General features: G+C 36.5%; 1 non-coding gene and 1 pseudogene across 1 annotated transcript; both read left to right on the forward strand.

Annotated features, from left to right (window-relative positions):
• The first annotated feature begins 12,024 nt into the window (after positions 1-12,024).
• LOC116481986 (small ribosomal subunit protein eS26-like) overlaps positions 12,025-21,512 on the forward strand; it is an 88,428-nt pseudogene continuing 78,940 nt past the window's right edge.
• On the forward strand, positions 15,631-15,697 carry LOC116482833 (small nucleolar RNA SNORD109A). The gene has a single exon (XR_004252091.1). It is a non-coding gene; the product is annotated as a small nucleolar RNA SNORD109A (small nucleolar RNA).

Here is a 21,512-nt window from a genome sequence, read left to right on the forward strand (position 1 = left end):
TATAAGTTGTACTTAGGTGTTACATTAGGTTGTCTTACATGAAAGTATTATGAAGTACTGGGATTTGGGGTGTATTTTGAAATCCTTGCCAGTTCTACTTGATAAAGTATTGAATATTACCATATGAGAGGAGAAGAGGACGGAAACAGGACTTATGATTTAGACCTCAACAACTGCTAGGGAGGGTTGGTTTTCTCTGACTGCATGATTTTTTAAAAAAAATGCTGTTTTGCCAGTTTTAGATCCATATTAAACCCACAGATTAAGGTTTTGGTTTTTAAAGTGTAAATAGGAAGCTTGAGCTTGGGGGGAATTTGGAGATAGAGATAATACTTAATGGCTGTGGGAAAGGATGAGATCTAGAGATAGAGTGTAGGTGGGAGTAGGAACATATGTGTCTGAGACCATGCTTTGGATGCTCTAGCATTTAGATATTGAGAAAATGAGGAAGATCCATTAAAGGAGATTGTGGCTAGGGTTACTGGTGAAAACCAAAGGGTTGCAGTGTTCCTGAAGATACATGAAGAGTGAGATTAAAAATTAATGAGGCATTAGTGGCTTTTGCATGGCATTGAAAAGACACAGTTCAATTTGAAAATTGAGTATCACTGATCGTAGTGCTCTTATCATTGAAAAGGCCAAATCAAAGAATACCTTTGAGTTGATGGTCTGTACTATAATTAGGTTACCATTGTTAGCCCAGCATAACACATGCTGATACCTGTGAGTTGCTTTCATCAATTCGTATGTGAAGATGCATCCCAGCTGTACAATTTTAGATCCTCTTCATCATTCCACATTATATGTATACAAGATAAAACTTGATGTTTTCATTACATCCTTTCAGTCTTCTAACAGCAATCCTTATGTAGCTTTATCATTGGAGTTTCCACTTGCAGTGTCTCTATCTCTACCTGCATTCATTGGCCACAGTAGAGTTTTCATTAAGGCAGGATTGTATTTCATTGATTTTGGCTTGTGTCAGACATTTAGCAAAGATTGTTGAGGAAAGGAACAGATGGAAGGGGCCAGCTGAAAGAAAAAGTAACAACCTAATGATGGATAAGTGAAAAAGGAATGAAGAAAGGATGGTGCTAGGAATTGAGGGAGTAAAGCAAGATAGAATGTACAAAAGGTCAAATTTTTAAAGAAAGTTGTAGGGCAAGGCAAGGTGTGTTGAACCTACATTTAAAATACAATAACATCACTAAAGTCGAGGCTGGGTGCAGTGGCTCACCCCTGTAATCCCAGCACTTTGGGAGGCCATGGTGGGCAGATCACCTGAGGTCAGAAGTTTGAGACCATTCTGGCCAACATGGTAAAACCCCATCTCTACTAAAAATACAAAAATCAGCTGGGCATGGTGGCGGGTGCCTGTAATCCCAGTTACTTGGGAGGCTGAGGCAGGAGAATCGCTTGAACCTGAGAGGTGGAGGTTGCCGTGAGCCAAGATCATGTCACTGCATTCCAGCCTGGGCGACAAGAACGAAACTCCGTCTCAAAAAAACAAAACAAAACAAAAAAAACCCATCACTAAAGTCAGGGAGAAAAAAACCATCACTAAAGTCAGGGAGAAAGTACCATTGTGGAAGATGTTCTTTTCCAGCTTAACCTGAAGAGGGTATTGACCATACGGTCAATTGTACAGTCACTGTACATTGTCATTCCCTAACTAATGGGTTAGATATGAGTCTGTAGAAAATTGTTTGTCCAACATACTTTATGCCTCTTAACATTTCACTTACCAAATTTCATTTCATTCCTTCATTTTGTGTCTAACAGACTAGAAATAATGAGCTCCTGTTGACAGGGATGTTTTCCTCTTCATACTTTCCTTTACCTTACAGAGCCTTTTATGTAGCAGATATTTAATTTCATAATGGGTCTAAACTACTTGTTTAGACCATGGATGAGTGAAATTTTGATGAATGAGCCCAAATCACCTGAAGGGTGAGTAAAAGAAGAATTTCTAGAGACCCAATATGAGGTAGCTGTTTCACACTTTTTCGAGAACGTTATGGCATGACTGAGGAAATCATAGATTCTGTAGACCATGTTGAGTTGGATTGTGTAAATACAGATTCTGGTATTAGGGAACTCAGCATCTGTTAGATTAGACTTTTTATGGTGAGTCTTTTTTTAGGGATTAGGCATAAATCCCTATTGATATTTGTGCAGTAATAGAATATAGCTCTTGTTTTCTTTCCTGCTTGTATAGCCTGTGCTATTAGTGTCCTCTTTTTCACTGTTTTCTCAAAGGAAAACAGTCAAAGAGGAAGCCATATGCATGGTAGACTTTGTAATCTGGGAAAAGTCAACATATTTCATAGTAGTGCTCTTTTTATGTGTTGTCAGTCCTTAGAAAGGATTTATTTTCTCCATATTATATACTACTCTATTTTAAAAATTTCTTGGGGGAGAATGGCTGTAGACAGGCCATTGATAGAATCATAGAATATAGTCACTGTCTAATTACTTCCAATCAAGAGAGGGAACAATAAAGTACAATGTATGTAGCTGACTTCAGTGTGACCACTCAGTGTTTCTGTAACACAATATTTATATTGCTGTACAGTAGAGTTGTATTTATTTCTGTGATCCAGTTCATTTGTTTAATACTGGGATTCAAGGAGTGTTGAAGAAATGTCTACTGATTAGTAACAGATGGGAAGAGTGTATGTGTTTGAAATAAGAGACCAAGAGAGACAATAAGGAAAATAAGAAGGAAGTGTTTGTGAGCCTTTCACATTACTCTTACTATTTGGGAAGTCCACAAGACACCATAGTGGAAATTCTGAGGAGGTGAAAACCTGTAGAAAAATGCTTTATCAGTAAGGAGCTGACTAAGTTGTCAGAAAGTGTTGATTTCTAGAAGGATATTGAGACATTAGGTATATAGGGGATATGCCTCCTTGTCTTCCTTTCATTCTGGCTTCTTACCAGCTGTTGTTAAGTTTAAGATTTCTTCTGACATTATAAACTTTAGAAAAGGTATGGCTGTTTGTTCAGTTTGAAGTAGTATCATATCCGCCAAAGCCTTGTCAAATTGTCTTGTTGATTCATGGTTCTCTTCAGTGATAATATTATATGGGATTCGTACCCAAGGCAACCCAATATCTCAGTGGAGAAATGCAGGTTTGGAGAAAACATCTGAATAGATTCACGCTAAGATGGTACATTTGCGCTGAGACCATTGTTATGTGGCAGGCAGACATGAAGTATCCTAGGATTGATCGATATGCCTTAATGTAAATAGCTGCATATAGACCTGATTTCTTAGGCTCCCCACTTCAAGCTCTTGAATGTTGTGTTGATATCCTTATCAATACACTTTGTCTTGTGTTCTGTGTTGTTTTTCCAAAATAAATATAACGAGCTCCTATTTGACAGGGATTTTTTCTTTCTATTGTCTTATGATAAAATGTCAAGATAAAAATGTATGAGTTTCATTAAAGTTTGTTGAATAAAATTTGTGATGGAACGAGTGAGAGCGAGGTCATGAATGAGAATATAGAAATAATGGAGAATGTGATATTCTGATAGTCATGCAATATTCTTTTTGATGTAATATGTAACATATATTACTATGTTATATTCAATGTATTATTTGTCATATATATTACTATATCCTGTTGCTATATTTGGATAATTTGGGAATCTGCCATTTTTGATGATGTTGAAAAGAGAACATAAAATGTAGTGATTTCTTAATAAGGTGTAGAGGTGTAGGTATTAACTCTTTAAGAATATAGTGATTTATTGTAAAATAATGATAGGAAAGGATCATAAAAATGTCTGAATTTGGGAAATTAGAAAAGATTTTCTCTCTGGGGCTTTCATATGTCTGTTCTATGTGAATGTTGTATAATTCTCGCTTTGCCACGGCTCCTTCTTTGCTAACCCTTCTTAACCCCTGCAGAGAAGGAATTGGACTGATGGTATTTTGAGTCCGTCTTCAGGTTTACTGGGAATGCAAGGGAAATGAGTTGTTACCAATGGGAGTAAAGGGCTAGTTGCTATGCCAGTTGCTGCTACTATTGTTTGACACTGCTTGAGCAATCTGAATGGCTAGTTTTGAATCTGGCTTCTCAGTCAGAATTTTACCTTCACTCTAACATTGCTTTTTTTCAAATCACTTACATTTACATAAATATGAACCAACTTCAGTGATCTTAATTCGTTCCCGAAGATCCAAGTTTCTTTCCATCTGCCTGAAGAACTTTCTTTAGCACTTCTGGTATAGCAGGCCTACTGATGATAATTTTTCTTTTAGTATATGGTGATTAGTTTACTTTTTATTCAACTGTGTCTTTTTTTGAAGTCTTCTTCATTGAAATATATTGTTAGTAAATATAGAATTAATGGTTTTTTTTAAGCACTTCAAAGATAATCCACTGTTTTCTGGACTCCGTTGATACTTAAATATTTATTTTTGTGTAATTCTTTCTCTTTATGTAAATGTGCCATTTTTCATTTTTCTCTGACTCCTACTAAGATATTTTTACTGAAGTATTGAGTCAGTTTTGGTTATGATGTGACTCAGTGTGTTTTTATTTATATTGTTTGGTTGTTTGAACTTCTTGAATCTGTAAATGTTGTGCTTTATGTTAAATTTGGGGGAATTTCAGCCATTTAAAATATAACTTTTCAGTCTCTTCCCCCAGGACTCCAATTTTTACATGTGTATTTGTATTAGACCTATTAATATTGTTCTGTGGACACCTGACATTCTTTTTAAATCTTATTTTTGGTGTTTTTCACTTTGAACAACCTAATAATTTGTTTCCATCCATGTTCACTCACTGTTTATTCTATTTTTTCCCAATCTGCTCTTAAGCCTATCCTGTGAATTTTCTTTTTAATTTATTTTATTTTTTAGTTCCAGATATTTTCTGCTTTTTGTTTTGTTTTTGAGACAGAATCTTTCTCTGTCACACAGGGTGGAGTGCAGTGTCATGGTTCACCGCAGCCTTGACCTCCTGGTCTCAAGTGATCCTCTCACCTTAACCTACCCACTCCTAAGTTGCTAGAACTACAGGGGCATGCCACCACGCTCAGCTAATTTTTTATTTTTGTAGAGAGGGGTCGTTGTGTTGCCCAAGCTGGTCTTGAACTCCCAGGCTCAAGTAGTCTTCCTGCCTTGGCCTCATGCCCCCGCCAACCAGTTCTTTGTTTTTAATATTATGTTGTATTTGATGTGCTATCCTATTCATTTAGTATAAGCACATTTTTCTTTATGTCTTCAGCATAATTATATGCTTTTTCAGAATTTTAACATCAGGACTGCTTCCAGGTTAGCTTTATTGCCCTTTGTCTTAAGTATGGGTTATAGTTTTCATTCCTTGTATGTCAAGTAATTTTGGATTATAACTTGAACTTTGAATATATTGTAGAAACTCTGAATTCTATTTTATTCTTCTAAAACAGTATTTGTCAGCCTCAGCACTATTGACATTTTGAACTGGGTTATTTTGTGTTGTTGTGTGTGTTTTGGGAGGGTACTGTTCTGTATGCATTGTGGGGTACTGAGTATTATCCTTTGTCTCCACTCACTACTTACCAGTAGCATAACTCTTTCTCCTCCCCGCATCCCCTGCCAAAAAATGCCTTCAGTTCTTTCTAAGCGCCCTTTTTTATGGTGTTGGGGCCAAAATCATGCATCCTTATTCTTTCTCATTGAGAGCTATGGCTGTAGAGGGTAGTGATACTTTTTTTTATTTATTTTTAAGGCAAGCAGTTAACCTATCTGGATTCAAACTCCAGGCTGCCTTGTGTGCTGTGGGAAGCAGCCTACACTCTATTCAGTTTTCTTTTCATGTTGGTTGGGTTACTTTGAGTCTGGCCTACATGATGGGCAGTTTAGAGGTCAACCAAAGGATTTCAGCAGAACTTACACACAGAATTTCATTCAGGCTTCCCATGTCTGATTCTCCACAGTGTGGGAATTTCCTCCCACTTTTCAGCTACTATTGAGGATGCCTTTTGGCAAAATTCCTTGAAATTGGAAACTTACAGGGAAATTCCTTTCCTCCAAGAGTGCACTCTCCTCCAGTGTTGGCTTGCTTTTGGTTGTTCTCCGTGGTTTTAGATAGCTGTCTTTATATTAATTCTGGAGTTTACAGTTGATATCTGTTGGGGGCTTAGTTTGATAACACATATTCCTCTGTTACTAGTAGCCAGACCTGTATGTCTTACTTGACCTGATGGAGAAAAGTTTCAACTTATGAGACAATAATGTGCTAGCTAGTTTTACTGATTCGTACTCTAAAGTACCCAAGCCTGAAATAGTAGAGCTGTCTGTCCCACATGAAACTTCCCTGATTTTCACTGTTTTTTTATAAAAAGTATACATGTTCAGATTTCTGTAGGTTTTTTTTAAGCATCACCGTTTTTATAAACTTTCTATATTTCCAAGGTCTACCTGCTTTGTATTTTGCCTAGAGAGAGTTTTGTATTCATGTAGGAATAATCTCTTGGTGTGAGTATCTATTTTCCACTCATCCAAAACAGATAGAGCATTGATTTCACTAAGCGTTATGTTCTAGTTTGCTTTGGTGTTATTATTAGAAATACCTAGTGATTAATTTAAGCTAACTATTCTTCTCTACCCTCATTCCCAACATTATCACCCGCTTTTACCACTTCCAAGGGTGGAAGCATTCTCCACAATGCATTTATTCATGCCAGAGAAAAATCTAGAAAAAATTGAGTAAAACGAAGAAATTCTTTCCCCTTGGTATCTGTAGCTAACTTGCCTAAGTGTTCTTTCCCACAGTTCAAGTCTTCAGTCCATAGTTCATAAGCAAAGGGGTGTAGCGAGCTCTGATCTTGCCAGAAGAGAGAATAAGTGAGCTACCCCGTGGTAGACGTTCTGGCCATCTGAAATGAGTCGATGCATGTGGCTTTTGTCTAAAGGCTACAAATAAAATGTGACCGCTTTCTTCTTTGAGTAGTTGATATAGCAAATAGTTGAAACAAGTTTTGATTGGCAAATCAGGATATGGTAGATACTTTAACAAAGAGTAGAACTATTACCAGTTTTATGTGTTGCTGTTTGTATCTCTTTCACAGTTTTGATAATATCACATCCTGGAAAGTGAAACAGAAAATTATTATTCCATTTTAAATGACTAAATTTGCTTTCATGGTATTTACAGTGAAAGAGTAAATTAGAAAGTGAATGGATGACTGTTAATGAGAAAAAGCAGGGTAAAAAGATTTTATTTAATTAATTGAAAATATTAGGGTCAAAACATAGGCTTATGTTATGTTTTGTGAATTGTGCTGTGTTGTAGACATTTGATGAGTTTTCCTAACATAGAACTGATCTAGCTCTTGAAATACCATTTTTGATTGAATATAAATGGGATATAGGCACCTTACAACTTCTGAATTCGAGGAAGATGATGTGAATCTTCCAATTTTATCTATTTGATTCAAGTGGTATGTTTTTTTTCACATTTCTCATAATTTCCACATTTCAACTCCCATGATGATCATGCAGGAAAGGGGCATGATTGCACTTCTTGTAGTGCATACTATCACTAAAACATAGTTACTGTCTTTCTATGGTCTTAAGAAAAATTCAGAAACAGCATACCAATGTACATATAAGATAAATAAGCTTATGTGGAACAATAAGTGTTCTGTTCTGAGAAATACCTTGATTCATATCCTAATGTCTGATGTTATTGGTAGTTCTCAAACTTCCCCAATTCTGCTTTCATCTAAATTCATCTTATCTATCTATTGTTAAGTAATCTGTCAGTCCATTTTTATCCATCATCTATATATCTGTCTTTATCAATCATTCGTCTGTAATCTATCTGTGCCGTTTGGCATAAGAGACAGAAGGGCATAGCAGTGGAAACTCAAAGGAGTTACCTCCATGTAAATGAACAGTGGTGATGGTGATCTGTTAGGTGGTGATGTATAGAAAGAAAAACTAGAAGAGAGCATGCCCTAACTCAGGGACCTTGTCCAGCAGGCACTCTGGCCTTGTTGTACTGTGCTTGAATATGAAAAAAAAATCAAAATAGTGCTGACATTCTGTATCTTCTGGGTCTGAGAAAACTTAGAGTAGATATGATGACTCTGCCATTTCAGTCTTTTGTATTTCCACATTTTAAAGCTCAGTTTTAATTATGTAGAATTATTTCTCCAGCCTGTGTTAAACTAGACCATGGATTGGCAAACTTTTTTTGTAAATTGCCAAATACACACTTTCAGTTCTCAAAGCCTTGTGGTCTTTGTTGCAGCTAATCTACTCTGCTGTTGTGTTATGAAAGCAGCCATAGGTAATTTATAATTGAATGAGCTCGCTGTGCCTTTCTTCCAATAAAACTTTACAAAAGCATCCTGTGGGCTGGAGTTTACCCTTTGGGAAACCAGAGCATTGGCTAAACTGGAACCTGAAGAAATAATCACATCAACTCAGCCACATGGTAATAATATTTAGAGTATTATTTCAACATTTTCATTGTCATAAAAAATTTTTTTAGCTCTTTTGCCAAATTCCTTTTGTGAGTGAAACAAATGACTACCACGTGCCATTAACATCATCACCTAAACAGTGTAAAACAAGCATAGTAGAAGGAATTGGAATGATATAAACCCCTTGCTATAATAGTTATAGTTGATAAATTATGCTTCAAAATTGAACCTATTTCTTCCAAATTTCATCTATAAAGTTCCAAGGAATTCCAGAATCTTGCCTGCCTTCTTTTCCCAGTTAGCAGTATTGTCTCTGAGCAGCCATGGTGGTATCCAACCTCCTTGGACAATGAATTTAGCCTATTTTGACTTCATTTGAGCAGTTGTAATTGTATCACCACATCAGAGTAAGATTACTACATGCCAGAGCTATTCTTTAACTCAGCTTGTAAAAACATGATAGCATCAACAATATACGTAGCAAATGAATGCCATCTTTAATCCAATTAAGTGGTTTTTACAAATTTGCTCTTGTTTGTTGATGCTATCTGCACTGCAGTAATTAAAGGTGAGGTAAAAAGAATGAATAAACTGCCAAGTTAAAATTAAATTTGGGCAATTTCTCTTTTGCAGTAATGTATGTATATTTACTCAAAACATAATATGCCAAATTTAGTGTTGAAAGCCTCATTCAAATCAATTGGGAAAGCACGTAAATGAACAATTCATAAAAGAAAAGCATTGCAAATGGCCAGGAGCATAGAAAATGTGCTCAATCTTATCAGTCATTAAAAGGAAATAACGAAATTTGTGTATATATGAAATACTTAAAATATATATAAAATAAAACAATTATTTGCCTTTTTTCACCTATCAGATTAACAGATTATATGTGTTACAAGGTGGGGAGAATTTACAACTCTTGATGTGTTAAAATCTTTCAGGAAGGTAGTAGAAAATATATATAAGATGGAAATTAGCACTTTTGACCAACAATTTTACTTTTAGATACTTACCTATAAGGATATAATAGGAGGTGTTCAAAGATGCATGTAACCTTAAGGGTACTCAATGTAGTGTTAATTATAATTGTAAAATAGTAAATAACATTTCTGTCAAATCATAATGTTAGGAACATTAGTGATGGCACATTTAACCAATTGAATTCTATTCAGTTACGAATACCGTGATGCATGTTCAAATTAATTGATACAAAAATCCAACAACTTCAGCAGTTTGTTTACCAGTTATTGAGTACCAGCTGTGTTCAACATTGTTATTTCATTCATATGAAATGATAAATGTATGTGCTTGTTATGATACGTACGGTCAATAAAACCAGTTTTATAGGAAGAATACTCACAAAGCGAGTTCTGGTCATTATTTTACTGTTTCATTTGTGTGTGTGTGTGTTTTGAATACATACATATATTTTAATTAAATATAGCATTTATTGAATTTTTGTCACATGTACCAGATGTGGAGATCAACACTTTACGTGAATTATAATGCTTATAATAACAGATGGAATAATGAATTTGTCTTTTTAAAAGATAAGTAAATTGAGGTTGAGTTTGAATTTGTGTAATTCATTCTATTATATAGAAATTAAATAAACCTAGGATGTCACAACCTTTGGAAGATATTAAAAATACTTATGATTTGTTAAACCCATTGAGCAAAATCATGTTTTGTGAAAGAAGCCACATTTCAGAAGTCATATTCATTCTCTTTTTGTCTTTAAGGCCAGAGACATGATTAAGTGTAGCTTCTCAGGACAGAAAGTGTAAGTGTTGGTATATTGTAGGAATAGGAGAAAAACATGAATAGGAAATTGTCTTTTGGAAATTCTTACAGCGTAAAACTTTAAGGAGTTACTTCTAGAAATATGGGGTGCCTTTGCTCAGGATGTGGAACAACATGTTCCCAGGCAGAAACCACATTATACACAAAGCCCTGAGACATCATGGAGGCACAGATGAAAGTCCAAAGAGAAATGGCCAGTAGAAAGAGGATCACTAAGTGGAAAAAGCTAACTTTGGAATAGAGCTGGTGACAAGTAATATGATGACTTAAATACTGACAATAGCAGGGAAAAAGTCCATGGTAATATCTGAGTGAAGAAACAATTGCCAACTGATCTAGATTTGAAGGGCATAACCTCTTGTTGGAATATTTTTCCAGTGTGATTTATGATCATATGGTCTGGATTCTACAAAATCTCCCCCATTCTACAAAATCTATAATCAGTTCTCTTTTTCCGTTTTCTTCATTCATTCTAGCCCTTTTCTAAAGATGGCGCTTTGTGTCTTGTGAATGCAATCCCTTAGCAGTTCTCAGCTAGTAGCTGAAACTTTGGTTAAAATGGTAAGCATGGGGGATTGTGACATAAATTTTGCTTTGCTATTTCAGTTATTGAAATATTTTTAGAATTTTGACTATTTGTCATGTAAGGAATGCACAGTGCCATACTAACTTTGTATATTCTGGTATTTGGGGGGTGGAAATTGACTATATGAGATTCTTGCAGCTGGGTCTCTGACATGTTGAGAATGCTGAAGAAGAAAAAGTACAGAAGGAGAAAGCAGAGATGGGGAAAGCTGCATCCCTCAAATAGGATACCACTGGATACTGAGCAGTGAACAACCTCTGGTTTTGTCGGACACCATTTTGGAATATTTGGACACAGTTTCCTGAAGGATGAGAGACCTAATCAATGGTAGTAAGATGTTTAAAATATTATTAATATGAATGAATGAATGCTTAGGCAGGGTTGACGGTAAAGCTCTTCTGTACGATAGGTAGCGTTAATAAAGCAATGACAAGATTTGGAAAATCAGTATTTGGAAATAATCATAATTGTTTCAGCCAGGAATCATCAAATGATGCTAAAACTTGGAGAAAATTTTAAGAGAAACAGGACACTTAGTGTCCTTATCAGTTACAAAGGGAAATTAGTAGCTTCCTGATGGAGAACATGGTTGACAGCACCTGAATTAAAGAGGTGAAAGTTAATACCCCAGTAGTGGGAACATCAAGCAGCACTGATAGGATGCACTGAGAAGAACACAGTCTCGTTTCTGTAGTATTACTGACTAAAGTGCATAAACCTGAGTCTACCCATGAGGAAACATCAGTCTCGAATTGATATTCTGCTTTTAGTATTCAGACATAACTAATTTCACTGAGGAAATGGTCCAGATTATTTCAGACTATATAGACATGAGAACAGAATATAACATTGATTCAGGATGTCTATAAAAGGATAAGGAAAGTTGGCAAAATTTGAAGACAGTCCCTCAAATAGATTATAGTGTTACATGAGTATTAATTGCCTAAGCTATGTAATTGCCTGAGGTTATATAACAGAAAATTCTTGTTTTTAAGAAATTAAAACAATTTAAAGGATAAAGGGATAATGTCATGGCTGTAATTTTCGAAGCGTTTGGATAAAATAATATACATGTTTCAAAAAAAAATGAAACAGGTGTTGTAAGATGTTAGCAAATAGGGAATCCAGGTGAAAATTATCCAGGATTATGGATAGTCTTGTATCCGTTCAGCAGGTCTGAAAGTAGTTGATGAAAATAATGCAAAAGGCTCTCTCCGGTCCGTGCCTCCAAAATAACAAAGAAAAGAAGGAACAACGGTCGTGCCAAAAAGGGCCGCGGCCACGTGCAGCCTATTCTCTGCACTAACTGTGCCTGATGTGTGCTCAAGGACCAGGCCATTAAGAAATTCGTCATTCGAAACATAGTGGAGGCCGCAGCAGTCAGGGACATTTCTGAAGTGAGTGTATTCGATGCCTATGTGCTTCCCAAGCTGTATGTGAAGCTACATTACTGTGCGAGTGGTGCAATTCACAGCAAAGTAGTCAGGAATCGATCTCGTGAAGCCCGCAAGGACTGAACACCCCCACCCCGATTTAGACCTGCGGGTGCTGCCCCACATCCCCCACCAAAGCCCATGTAAGGAGCTGAGTTCTTAAAGACTGAAGACAGACTATTCTGTGGAGAAAAATAAAATGGAAATTGTACTTAAAAAAAAAAAAAATGCGAAAGAACATGTCAAAAAGAAATGGTTTGAGCATATGCCTTCAAGCATACATAAATGCTCAGGAAACATGAAAATGTGGAATAAATGGATGAGTACTATAATACCAGCAGGCCTTGTAGATACCTGCATTTGAAGCATTTATATTAGAAGGAAGCCTTTTAACCCCCAATTTTTTTCACTTAGCCTAATGTTTCCAAGGTTTGGCCATGTTGCAGCATATATCAGATCTCCATGATATTCTGTTGTATAAATATATCACATTTTGCTCATCCACTCATAGTTTTTGGCTATTATGACTAATCCCACCAGGAATATTTATGTGGAGATTTTTGTGTGTTTATGTTTTCAATTCTCTTATACGTGAGAATATAGTAACTGTGTTTATTTGACGTTTTGAGGACCTGTCTGTAAGTGATGTTTAAGATAATTTTTGCTACATTTGAAGGCAGATAATAGTCTATGCAAAGTGAATATTCTGTTGAATATTGATGTGAACTATTCTTATTGTAAAAAAAAAATTACATTGAAACATTAAGTATAGAAGTTAGATCTTGGTGGCGGGGCATGGTGACTCATGCCTGTAATCCCAGCACTTTGGGAGGCCGAGGCGAGTGGATCATGAGGTCAGGAGATCGAGACCATCCTGGCTAACACGGTGAAACCCCGTCTCTACTAAAAATATAAAAAATTAGCCGGGTGTGGTGATGAGCGCCTGTAGTCCCAGCTACTCGGGAGGCTGAGGCAGGAGAATCACTTGAACCCGGGAGGCGGAGCTTGCAGTGAGCTGAGATTGTGCCTGCACTCCAGCCTGGGTGACAGAGCGAGACTCCATTTCAACCAAAAAAAAAAAAAAAAAAAAAAAAAAAAAAGAAGGTAGGTCTTGGTTTTTGTACTCAACAAGCAGTTTTATGTTTTATTTTTCAGGAACTCTCCCATACTGAATTCAGGCTGGGATATTACAGAAAAGGAAAAGACATGAAACTCACTGGTGTTTTATGGTGCTTTGAGTTCCCCAATTCACCTTCAAACATTTAGCCTTCCAAGTTCTCTGCTACTGTATCAGTGCATCCCTCCTGAGATTCTTAATTCTTTGATTGTGTAAAGATGGACTATGCTTACTCCATCTTCTCTTACGTGTTACAATGGAAGTGCCCTATTACATTTTGTTCTTTTCTATGATTTCCAATTATTTTATGAAATTTTTCATTTTTTCTGTTCTTGCCATCTTTAATTTCTATATAACATTTTGAAATAGATTTCAAAGATTATATATATATATCTATATATATATAGAGAGAGAGAGAGAACTACTGTACTGTTGAAGTAGATTCCTGAAGTTTTTATCTCTTCTAGAACATTGGTTTCACAACACCCCTATTATGCATATTTAATTTTACCCACCACAGGGCGTTTTCAAAAAGTCTTATTTGGCAGAATACAACTTCAGAATCTGTGATTCAAAGAGAAAATTGCTCACAGCCATGAGCCACTGCGCCTGGCCGATTTTTACTATTTAAAGAAAGAAGAATTTTAGCAGTATGGGGTGGCTCACGCCTGTAATCCCAGCACTTTGGGAGGCTGAGGTGGGTGGATCACTTGAGGCCAGGAGTTTAAGAACAGCCTGGCCAACATGATGAAACCCCATCTCTACTAAAAATACAAAAATTAGCCAGGCATTGTGGCACGTGCCTGTAGTCCCAGCTACTCAGAAGGCTTAGGCAGGAGAATCGCTTGAACCAGAGACAGGGAGGCTGCAATGAGCCGAGATTGCACCACTGCACTCTAGCCTGGGCGACAGTGCAAGACTCTGTCTCAAAAATAAAGAGGAATTGGAGGAGGAAATAAATGAATAAATGGCAAAGGTGACAGAGGACCAAAGATCTGTGACTTGTGCAAAGATTGCTCTGTGGTAATTATTCAGAAACAATGTTTGTATCTTATTTTTTAGTGAATTTTGTATATTGTCTAATCTGATTTACTTTGTTTTTAATAGTTTGCTGCAGGTCTAGAAGATGTTACAGAATTTCAAGGAAGAGAGGTGAGCAGCTACTGTGGTGATTTTGAAATCGTTTATGTGTGTTGTGGCCAGTGATGTCAGAATTTCAGGATCTGAGAGTTCATGATTTTAGAGGCTCAAAGGAGAATATTTTTATAATAGATTTTTTTTTGCTATGTGAGTATCCCTAATTTGTTCAGGGAATCTCATTATTTTTTTCCCTTTTTTAAAAAAGGGATTTTTTTTTGTAGTAACCTGAATAAATTCGGGGAAGTATTGATATATTTCCTTTTCTCACCATTTTTTGTTGGATGAAAATAATCTTTTAGTGAAATTCAGTGTTAAATATTCATTTTTTAAAGACTAGAGATGGGGTCATGCTGTGTTACCCAGGCTGCCCTTGAACTCCTGGGCTCAAGCAATCATCTTGCCTCAACATCCTGAGTAACTGGGACTATAGGCATGTGCTGCCATGCCTGGCTTAAATATTTATTTAAAAAATTTTATCTTGCCCATTCTGAACACAGATGTTTCTACTTATATTTGTTATGTAATCACAGTATATATTGATTTTGCTACCTTGACTACTCCTAAAAATTTTAGTTCATTTAATTGGTCTTAATTGGACTTAAAAATTTTTTCCCTGGCTGGTCGCCTTGGCTCATGCCTGTAATCCCAGCACTTTGGGAAGCCGAGGCAGGTGGATCACCTGAGATCAGGAGTTTGAGACCAGCCTGACCAACATGGAGAAACGCTGTCTCTACTAATAATACAAAATTAGCCGGGCGTGGTGGCACGTGCCTGTAATCCCAGCTACTCAGGAGGCTGAGGCAGGAGAATCACTTGAACCTGGGAGGCAGAGGTTGCAGTGAGCTGAAATTGTGCCATTGCACTCCAGCCTGGGCAACAAGAGCAAAACTCTGTCTCAAAAAAAAAAAAAAAAAATCCCAATAGATTTTAATTTAATTTTATTAGAACAATTCAGTCATATGTTTTTTCATGCTATGTATATGAGAGTTCCATTGTTCAGATACTAAACAAATGTCTACTGTACATTTACTGTTCTCACTGATGATGCATTAGATAACCATGCACAAAATAAGCCTGGCTATGGAAATGCTTATTTGCTGGGAGGGTGCTTGTTTGGATCAATGATGAGAATAATTGTCTGAGGATGCTGAGGGACTCATTCCAGATGTCAATCTGAGGTCCAGATGTGCGGCCCTCCAATAGGACAAATAAGACTCTCAGAGCCTGGCTCTATTTGGGGATCCCTCAGTGACAACATAGTACCCCTATGAGCATGCCTTTTCTAGCTCTCTGAAGAGGGCAGTAGCATCCTGTTTTATGAGTCAGTATGCACTTTAGTATGGTTAGTGACCCAAGACTGACCTTTATTTTGTTCATTTTGAGCAGAGAATTGCAGATAGATACATATATAGGAAATAATGTTCTTGATTAACATGAAAATGAAAAAGTTTCAGTCAAGAAAGGTCAAGCAACTTTGATGTATAGTGAAGGAAGGGAACACTGCATGCCTGTATTAAATATTGACAAAGGAACCAATTTTAGTGCTTAGTTATTTTTACTGTTGAGTATTTTCTGAGACCATTTCTTTTTCTTCTGTTCTGTTTTGCTGAGGTAGAGGAGGGCTGGAATGAGGTCCTCCACTTCAGAAAATAGGGGTGAGTAGTTAAACCAACATCCTTTGGAATTCATATACATCATGTGTTCCATGCCACATCCTGAGGTCTTTTGGTTGATTTTTTTAGTGGCTTACTGGATAATATCTAAATAACGTATATTTTACTTTGGTGAGTCTCTCCACCTTCATTTCTGAATCATTGTCCTTTACATTTTTATTCTATTTGAATTTTGCATGAAATGACAAATGTAGAATTTTTTTCCAATTGATTTTATTTATTCATTTATTTACTTGGGAAGACAAAGTCTCTCTCTGTCACCCAGGCTGGAGTACAGTGGCCCAGTCATAGCTCACTCACTTCAGCTCTTCACTCTGTAGCCCTTAACAACTGGGCTCAAGTGATCCTCCACCCTCAGCCTCCCAAGTATCTAGGAATACAGGTATGTGTCACCACCCATAGCTAATTTTTAAATTTTTTATTTTGTGGAGATAGGATCTTAACTGTGTTCCTAAGGCTGGTCTTGAACTACTGGGCTCAAGGAATCCTCTTGCTTTGGCTTCCCAAAGTGCTAGGATTATAGGCAGGAGCCACCATGCCTGGCATCGTTAGGGATATAGGTCTGTGATTCACTTTTTTGATGATGTCTTTGGTTTTGATAAAAATTAGGGGGTAATACTAGACTCATGGAATAAGTTGGGAAATGTTTTCTGCTCTCCTGTTTTTTGGAAGAGTTGGTAAAGGACTGATGTTATTTCTTTAATGATTTGTAGAATTCATCAGAGAAATCATTTGTGTGGGATTTTATTTGTGGAAACTTTTTGAGTAGTTAATTCAATCTCTTGTTAAAGGTGACTTCAATTTTCTGTTTTTCCTTCTTGTGACAGTTCCTGTAATTTATATATTTCTAGGAATTTGCCCATTTAGGTTATCTAATTTGTTGACATACCTTGTTTCTATAAGGGTGTTAGTAATAGTCTGATTTTCATACCAGATTTTATGAAAATTGGGTCTTCTGTTTTCAGTAGTGTAGATATAGTTATGTCAATTTTTTAAGAGACAAAGTCTTGCTATGTTGTTTATGCTGGCCTTGAACGTCTGAGCCTAAGCAATCCTGCTGCCTGTGCATCTTGAGTAGGTGGGAGTATAGGAACACACCACCACACCTGGCCTGTCACTAAACAAACAAACAAAAAATTTCAATGAACCAGCTTTTGATATTTTTATTTTTTCTTCTGTGTTTTTTATTTTATTTATTGGCATTTTATTCTTACTTCTTTTATTCTGCTTGATTTAGCTTTGCTTTGTTCTTCTGTTTTCTTAAGGTAATAGTTTAGGTTATTTATTTGAGATTTTCCTTTTTTTAATATGGACATTTACAGCTATAAATTTCTCAAAGAACTTCTTTAGCTACATATATATATTCTTTCGCTGTGTTTTATTTCCTTTCATTTCAAACTGTTTTATAAATTGTCTTACTTATCCCAAGAACTCCCAAGGATTCTTAGTAATGTGTTAATTTCCATATATTGTGAATTCCCCCCAATTTTTTTCCTTTATTTCTGATTTGATTCTATTGTGGTTGGACACCATACTTTTCTGATTTCTTTACTTTCAGATTTGTTGAGACCAGTGTATGGTCTAATACCTACCCTGGACACTGTTCCATGTGCACTTGAAAATAATATATTTTCTACTGGTTAGATTGTTCCATAGATGGATGTTATGTAACTGCTTTATAGTGTTGGTTGTCTTCTATTTCCTTGATCTTCTGTCTCATTGTTACGTTCATCATTGAAAGTGAGGTATTGAAAATTTCAATTATTATAATGTTTATTTTGCCTTCCATTCTGTCATTTTAAAAATTTAATTTGGGGGTTATGTTGTTAGATGCACATATCTTTATTATTGTTATATCTTCCTGGTGGATTGACAGTTTAATCATCATGAAATGTCCTTCTTTGTCTCTACCAACAATTTTTTTTTTTTTTTGAGCTGGAGTCTCACTCTGTTGCCCATGCTGGAGTGCAGTGGTGCTATCTCTGCTCACTGCAAGCTCTGCCTCCTGGGTATACACCATTCTCCTGCCTCAGCCTCCTGAGTAGCTGGGATTACAGGCACCTGTCAGTACGCCTGGCTAATTTTTTTGTATTTTTAGTAGAGATGGGGTTTCACCATGTTTGCCAGGATGGTCTCGATCTTCTGACCTCGTGATCCACCTGCCTCGGCCTCCCAGAGTGCTGGGATTACAGGCGTGAGCCACTGTGCCTGGCCCTCTACCGACAATTTTTATCTTGAAATTTATTTAGCCTGATAATTGTAGTTTTTGTCTAACTTATAGCCCCTAAACTCTCTTTGGTTACTGTGTGCAGTTTATCTTTTCCTTTCATTATTTTACTATCTACCTATTTTTAATTAAAACAAAATATCTTTGAGACAGGATCTCACTCTCTCACCCATGCTGTAGTGCAATGGCATGATCATAGCTCACTGCAACCTGAAACTCTTGTATTCAAGCAATTCTTCCACCTCAGCCTCCTGAATAGCTGGGACTACAGGCCAACACCACCACACCTGGCTAATTTTTTTGTATTTTTTTTCTTGTGGAGATGAAATCTTGCTATGTTGCCCAGGATGGTTATTTTCTACCTATTCTTTTTTGTCCTTGAATCTAAAGTGTATCTTTCATAGACAGCATATAGTTGTTTCATGTGTTTAAAAAAAAAAAAAAATACATCTCTGCCTTTTAAGTGGAGAGTTTACTTCATGAACATTTAATGTAATTACTGATAAGGTAAAACTCACATCTGCCGTTTTCTATTTTCTTTTATGGCATATATCTGTTTTGTTTTTCTTATTGTTGTTCTTTATGTTAAATAAATATTTAATAGTGTACTGCTTTAATTTTCTTTTTAATTTTTTGTGTTTACTCATTAGTGGTTGCCTTCGAGATTATAGTTCATTTATAACATAGCTTAGATTTAATAATTTCAATAGTATACAGAAACTATTTTTCAATATAGCTCTGTTGTTTTCTCACCCTTCCTTTTGTGTATTACTGTCATTCAAACATTTATACCATCTTTTATATTTGCGTAATAATTATTTTACTGGTCCTGTGCGTTTCTTTGTATGGATAAAAGTTAATGTCTAGTGCTATTTCACTTAAGGCTGAAGTCTCCATTTAATTTTTCTGGTGGGATAGGTATTTTGATAAATTCTCTCAGCTTTTGTTGATTTAGAATGTCATTTCTTTTTTATTTTTGAAGAGTAATTTTGGTGTATCAAGATTTATGGGTAGACAGTCTTCTTTCTTTTTCTTTAAAATAGTTTGAATATGTTATCTTACTGTTTTATGGCTTCAAGAGTTTCTGATGAGAAATCAGCTGTTAGTCTCATTGAGGATTCCTTGTACCTGATGGGTTTGTTTATCTCTTCATATTTTGAAGACTGTGGCTTTTGAAATTTTTACTATGACGTCTCCATGTCTTTACGTGTATCTCACTTGACTGAGTCGAGTTCATTTGACTCATTTTATATGTACATAAATGTTTTTCCCTTACATTAAGAAAATTTTAGGTGTTTGTTCTTCAAACTGTTTCTGCCCTTCTACTGTGACTTTTATGTACATGTTGGTGTGCTGTGTTCCTCAGCTCTCTGAAGCTGTTTTTCTTTTTTCTTTCTGCTTCACAGAATGGATCTCCTCAACTGTCCTATATTCAAATTTGATTACCTTTTCCTGCTAGCTCAAATAGTTTGATTAAATTTTTCTAGTGAATTTTTATTATTTATTTTTCTGTATCTTTATTGTCTAGTAAATGATACTTTTTTTAAAATCTTAATTTTAGGTTTAGGAGTACATATGCAAGTTTAGGAGTACATATGCAAGGTAGATTGTGTGTCATGTTGATTTGGTGTACAGATTATTTCATTACCCAGGTAATAAGCATAGTACCTGATAGGTAGTTTTTTGATCCTCACTCTCCTCCCACCTTCTACCTTCAAGTAATCCCCAGTGCTTGTTGTTTTCTTCTTTGTGTCTGCATGAACTCAATGTTTAGCTCCCACTTATAATTGAGAACCTACAATATTTGATTTTCTGTTTCTTTTTTAGTTCCCTTAGGGTAATGGCCTCCAGCTCCATTTATGTTTCTGCAAAGGACATGATCTTACTCTTTTTTATGGTTACGTAGTATTCCTTGGTTATAAGTACCATATTTTTTAATCCAGTCTATCATTCATGAGCATTTAGGTTGATTTTATATCTTCTGCATCTCCATATCTTCTTCCTTCCTTGTTTAAAGACACTTTGTCATTGTATTTAGGGCCCATCCCCCCTCCCCCAATTCCAAGATGATCTCATCTCTACATCCTTAATTGAGTTAGGTTTGTAAAGACTCACCTTCCGGCTGGGCGCGGTGGCTCACGCTTGTAATCCCAGCACTTTGGGAGGCCGAGGCGGGCGGATCACGAGGTCAGGAGATGAGACCACGGTGAAACCCCGTCTCTACTGAATGCAAAAAAATTAGCCGGGCGTGGTGGCGGGCGCCTGTAGTCCCAGCTACTCGGAGAGGCTGAGGCAGGAGAATGGCGTGAACCTGGGAGGCGGAGCTTGCAGTGAGCCGAGATCACGCCACTGCACTCCAGCCTGGGTGACAGAGCAAGACTCTGTCTCAAAAAAAAAAAAAAAAAAAAAACAAAACTCACCTTCCAAATAAACTGACATTTATAGTTTCCATGTGGAAACTCTTGTATTCAAGCAGTTCTTCCACCTCATATCTTTTATTTTTATTTATTTTTTAAAACAGAGTCTTGCTCTTTTATCCAGGCTGGAGTGCAGTGGCACGATCTTGGCTCACTGCAACCTCCCGCTCCCAGGTTCAAGCGATTCTCCTGCCTCAGCCTCCTGAGTAGCTGGTATTATAAGCTCATGCCACCACACCCAGCTAATTTTTTGTATTTTTGGTAGAGATGGGGTTTCGCCATGGCCAGGCTGGTCTCGAACTCTTAACCTCAAGTGATCTGCCTGCCTCTGCCTCCCAAAGTGCTGGAATTACAGGTGTGAGCCACCATGCCCGGTTTGATGTATTTTTTTTTTTCAGTGGAGGTGGGGTCACTGTTGAACTCACTACAGTGGTTTTCAAGAAACTGATCTATTTCACTAAAGTTACCAAATTTGTGATTGTAGAGTTTTTCATAGTATTTCTCTATTGTCTTTTTAGTTTCCAGGTGATTATTATCAATGATCCCTCTTCCATTTGTGTTACTGTAAATCTATGTCTTCTCTCTTTTATTTATTTATTTATTTATTTATTTATTTAGAGATAGGGGCTTGCTCTGTCACCTAGGCTGGAGTGCAGTGGCATGATCTCGGCTTGACTCAG

This window comes from Hylobates moloch, unplaced genomic scaffold (genome assembly GCF_009828535.3).
Source record: "Hylobates moloch isolate HMO894 unplaced genomic scaffold, HMol_V3 SCAFFOLD_14, whole genome shotgun sequence".
Lineage (NCBI taxonomy): Eukaryota > Metazoa > Chordata > Mammalia > Primates > Hylobatidae > Hylobates > Hylobates moloch.